Below are 6,000 nucleotides of genomic sequence, written 5' to 3'. Positions count from 1 at the left end.
AAAAAAAAAAAATAATCATCATTTTCCGCTAACTTGTGACAAAAAATAAAAAGTTCTATGAACTCACTATGCCCATCAGCGAATACCTTAGGGTGTGTACTTTCCGAAATGGGGTCATTTGTGGGGTGTTTCTACTGTCTGGGCATTGTAGAACCTCAGGAAACATGACAGGTGCTCAGGAAGTCAGAGCTGCTTCAAAAAGCGGAATTCACATTTTTGTACCATAGTTTGTAAACGCTATAACTTTTACCCAAACCATTTTTTTTTTACCCAAACATTTTTTTTTTATCAAAGACATGTAGAACAATAAATTTAGAGCAAAATTTATATATGGATCTCGTTTTTTCTGCAAAATTTGACAACTGAAAGTGAAAAATGTCATTTTTTTGCAAAAAAATCGTTAAATTTCGATTAATAACAAAAAAAGTAAAAATGTCAGCAGCAATGAAATACCACCAAATGAAAGCTCTATTAGTGAGAAGAAAAGGAGGTAAAATTCATTTGGGTGGTAAGTTGCATGACCGAGCAATAAACGGTGAAAGTAGTGGAGGTCAGAAGTGTAAAAAGTGTCCTGGTCTTTCAGGGTGTTTAAGCACTGGGGGCTGAGGTGGTTATACCACCCCAACAGAGCCAAATACCACAGTCCATCACAAAATACTGCCCCCATCAGCACAAAATACATTGCCAAAAACTTCCACTGGCCGGTCATGAGGAGGGCTTAGGTGGCCCCTTGGGAAATTTCCATATAAGGTCTATGGCCAATCCACCCCTGGTATGCCCACTTGTTTACTTTTGTGCTGTCCACACAGACGTCCTGTCCATAAAATGGTCTCTGATGGAAAGTCATGTGATCAGGCAAATCACCTCCATGTGGTGTCCTCTATTCACACAGTGCACCTGCACTAGAACTACCAACAGAACATGTGCAGATGGCAGGTACAGTGTATTTGAATGGAGGATACATCACATGAAGGTGATTTGCCTGGTCATATGACCCTCCATCAGCATCCATCTTATGGACAAGACTTGCTGTGTGGACAGCCCAACAAACTTTGTAAAAAGTCAGACATACCTTATAAAATGCAGAAAATGATGCAGAATAAAAAAAAAAGGTTATTCCGTATTAGTAAGTGCCATATAGTCATCTCACAAAGACATTGTTCAACAGTAACCAGAAAGTGTTCAACCCCTTTAAACTATATGAAACATATGGGCAAGTGGTAACAGACATTCAATGAAGGGGTGTCCTGGTTAAGAAATCGTATTTACAGGTTTTTAAATTCCCTAGAAAGGGAGTCCCATGTTCAGGATATTACCTGGTGTGAAGAGTGACTACAAAGAGAATATCAGGAGTGTCTCTCACTCTGGAGGACCTCAAATGTCCATGCATTGTAAGGACAGCCCATTGATTTCAATGGGAATGTGTAGGGAGATAGTAGCACCTACCCTATAAAGTAATGTGGCTGTTTGTGTTCAGCTTACTCAGTTAAATGACCCACATGGTAACCTCTGTTTCATCATTTTAGCTACAGGTCCGCTATAATAACGGTTCTGCCTCCAGCAGAGAGAATAATTTCAGTTCACGTCTATTTCATTTCAAATTTATTCTGCTGCAATTTTTGTATTCTTATAGTTATTAGTTAGGTAACAGCACCATCTAGCGGTGGTAAAAACTTATTGCACCTTGCTTTCTTGTTAATAAAGATTATTGCTTTGTGGGAGGTGCTAGGCATTGTAGGTAGTGCAAGGCATTCTGGGAAGAAGAAGCCCAGTCTTCAGTCTACATACAGACTACAGGACATCAGCAGAGATGTTCCATGCAGTTCTCCTTCTTAACCCCTTCACGACTGCAATCCGTTTATATACGTGATATTTGCACATACCCCGTGCAGCTATCACGTCTATAAAAGTCAAACCAGCTTTTTAATCCAAGCGCTGCAAAGCGCTTGGATTAAAGCTTCTGCCCCTGTCCTGCTGCTGTCACGGACAGCATACAGTGCAGTAATGCCGGCAAGGGACCAATCAGAGTGGCCCCTTGCCGACAATCGATCCGATTGGTTAGTCGCGGCAGTGAAAAAAATGCCGGTTTCAGGCTCTGATCTGCGCTCTGCAGATCAGAGCCTGAAATCAGGTAGTGTCTCTGTGGCTCCCGATCTGTGCCCCCCGATCTGTGCGCCTCCAACACCCCCCTGTCCGCGCCTGCCCCTGATTAAGTACAATGTGTCACGAGAAAACAATCTCAGAATGGCTTGGATAAGTAAAAGTGTTCCAAAGCTATTACCACATAAAGTGACGCATGTCAGATTTGTAAATTTTGACCTGGACACTAGGGCATCAATAACCCTTGGTCATGAAAGGGTTAAACTCCACTATCTTTGTGCAAGTATATCTGGTTAGTGAGATCTACCCTGTTTCAGGGACATTATGTTATGCAGAGCTGTTTAGCTATGTACAGTCAGGTCCATAAATATTGGGACATTGACACAATTCAAAAATTTTTGGCTCTATACACCACCACAATGGATTTGAAATGAAACGAACAAGATGTGCTTTAACTGCAGACTGTCAGAGTTTAATTTGAGGGTATTTACATCCAAATCAGGTAAACAGTGTAGGAATTACAACAGTTTGCATATGTGCCTCACACTTGTTAAGGGACCAAAAGTAATGGGACAATTGGCTTCCCAGCTGTTCCATGGCCAGGTGTGTGTTATTCCCTCATTATCCCAATTACAATGAGCAGATAAAAGGTCCAGAGTTCATTTCAAGTATGCTATTTGCATTTGAAATCTGTTGCTGTCAACTCTCAAGATGAGATCCAAAGAGCTGTCACTATCATTAGGCTGAAAAAACAAAACAAACCCATCAGAGAGATAGCAAAAACATTAGGCGTGGACAAAACAACTGGAACATTCTTAAAAAGAAGGAACACACCGGTGAGCTCAGCAACACCAAAAGACCCGGAAGACCACGGAATATAACTGTGGTGGATGACCGAATAATTATTTCCCTGGTGAAGAAAACACCCTTCACAACAGTTGGCCAGATCAAGAACACTCTTCAGGAGGTAGGTGTATGTGTGTCAAAGTCAATAATCAAGAGAAGACTTCACCAGAGTGAATACAGAGGGTTCACCACAAGATGTAAACCATTGGTGAGCCTCAAAAACAGGAAGGCCAGATTAGAGTTTGCCAAACGACATCTAAAAAAGCCTTCACAGTTCTGGAACAACATCCTATGGACAGATGAGACCAAGATCAACTTGTACCAGAGTGATGGGAAGAGAAGAGTATGGAGAAGGAAAGGAACTGCTCATGATCCTAAGTATACCACCTCATCAGTGAAGCATGATGGGTGATAGTGTCATGGCGTAGGCATGTATGGCTGCCAATGGAACTGGTTCTTTTGTATTTATTGATGATGTGACTGCTGACAAAAGCAGCAGGATGAATTCTGAAGTGTTTCGGGCAATATTATTTGCTCATATTCAGCCAAATGCTTCAGAACTCATTGGACGGCGCTTCACAGTGCAGATGGACAATGACCCAAAGCACGAAAAATTACAAAGTGTTACAGTGGCTCCAACCTCTCGCATCAACTGGATGCGGTGCACAACCCTTGCGGCCTACCCCTGGTCGCAGAGAGAACAAATAGGTATGTATAATATGATAGGGGGCACTCAACTACCTGGTACCAATTGGACAACTTATTATGTAATAGTGGATTTATTAAATTAAAAATACAATATACTATTAAAACATTAAATCACACACTTATTGGCGCCATGAAAGGATGATAAAATATAAAAATACAAAATACATATAGTATAATTCAGAACAAACACTGGAGTGCTCCTGGTGTGGAAGCACTTAAGGAGACTGGTCGTTAGGGCTCAGAATCCCTTGGTTGGAATAGATGAGTTAGTGTAGGTCCGCTTTAATGTAACCAAAACATAACCAAAAACTCCAAATATAGGATGTCCATGTAACGCTACCTCCCTTGATGTGGGGTGATGCTAGTGACGGATGGGAGTCGCTGCAGCCTGCTTCCCATATATCATTGCTCTGTTACAAGCATAAACTGTAGTGGACATACGGTACTCGAATAAGGCATAGGTGTAAGTACTTATACGCAAATGACTTTGTACTTTAACCCTCCAAAAGTCGTGTGGTCCGATTCGATCTCTCTTGAAAGATCAGGTCTGCATGTGATCGGACGCCGGAGTGAGTATCAAGGACCTTCTGCCTTGTTCACGTGATCCCCAGTCACGTGATCGGAGTCTGTACATATGATCAGAGATGGGGAGGTTTCGGAGGTTGGGTCCGCTTCCAAGGTCTGTATTAGTTAGGCGCGCGCCTATTCCACTGGAAACACTGCGATATTTAAAGTGTTCGTAGCCACATATGATATGTGGAATCCCTTGGGTATAGTAACTGCTGCAACCAGACGCGTTTCGGGGTCTGAACTTGCCCCTTCTTCAGTGGTCATGTGACCACTGAAGAAGGGGCAAGTTCAGACCCTGAAAAGCGTCTGGTTGCAGCAGTTACTATACCCAAGGGATTCCACATATTATATGTGGCTACGAACACTTTAAATATCGCAGTGTTTCCAGTGGAATAGGCGCGCGCCTAACTAATACAGACCTTGGAAGCGGACCCAACCTCTGAAACCTCTCTATCTCTGATCACGTGTACAGACTCCGATCACGTGACTGGGGATCATGTGAACAAGGCAGAAGGTCCTTGATACTCACTCCGGCATCCGATCACATGCAGACCTGATCTTCCAAGAGAGATGGAATGGGACCACGCGACTTTTGGAGGGATAAAGTACAAAGTCATTTGCGTATAAGTACTTACACCTATGCCTTATTTGAGTACCGTATGCCCACTACAGTTTATGCTTGTAACGGAGCAATAATGTAACGATCGCGTACACACACACACAGGGGGGAGGGAAGTGACCACTGCGCTCCACCCTTACCCCTGGCCCTGCCTACTTGCCTCGCGAGTCCTAATGACAGGGGACAACTGGACGGCAATCCCTAGCTTGGACTAAGTGCAGGGATGACAGACAGACAAACAACAGAACGTGAACGGACCGAGTCAATACCAAGAAAGCTACAAAGTACAAATGGAGCAAGCAGAGAATTGTCAGGAGAAGCCGGGGTCATAAATACCAGGAGAGTCGTGTAGTACCAAAGGAGTCAGCAGAGGATCGTCAGGAGGAGGCCGGGGTCAAAATACCAGGAGAGCAGCAAAGTACACAAGGAGCAGGCAGAGGATCGTCAGGAATTCAGCAGGAGGTAAGTACGCCAGGAAAGACAAAACCACAGGTGGAACCTAAATTAACAGGCAACCTGTGGCCAGCAGGCTGCTTGTATTTATAGTGGGGAGTGAGGGTCATGTGACGTGGCCAGCGTCACATGACCGACAGACCAACCAGTCGAGCACCGAGTGATCAGCTCGGCGCTCAAGGCAGACTTAGGAGCAGGGAGTCACCCAGCTAGTAAAGCCGCCCTGGGAACGAGGTCAAACACAAATCCTCGCTCCCGAAGCTAAGCAGCAGGTCTGCGGCTAATGGGGGACCGAGTGCACCTTCGGAACCCCGTTACAAATAATATATGGGAAGCAGGCTGCAGCGACTCCCATCCGTCACTAGCATCACCCCACATCAAGGGAGGTAGCGTTACATGGACATCGTATATTTGGAGTTTTTGGTTATGTTTTGGTTACGTTAAAGTGGACCTACACTAACTCATCTATTCCAACCAAGGGATTCTGAGCCCTAACGACCAGTCTCCTTACGTGCTTCCACACCAGGAGCACTCCAGTGTTCTGAATTATACTATATGTATTTTGTATTTTGTATTTTTATATTTTATTATCCTTCCATGGCGCCAATAAGTGTGTGATTTAATGTTTTTATAGTATATTGTGTTTTTAATTGAATAAATCCACTATTACATAATAATTTGTCCAATTGGTACCAGGTAGTTGA

The sequence above is a fragment of the Bufo bufo genome, chromosome 1 (assembly GCF_905171765.1).
Source record: "Bufo bufo chromosome 1, aBufBuf1.1, whole genome shotgun sequence".
Lineage (NCBI taxonomy): Eukaryota > Metazoa > Chordata > Amphibia > Anura > Bufonidae > Bufo > Bufo bufo.
This window is presented reverse-complemented; position numbering follows the sequence as displayed.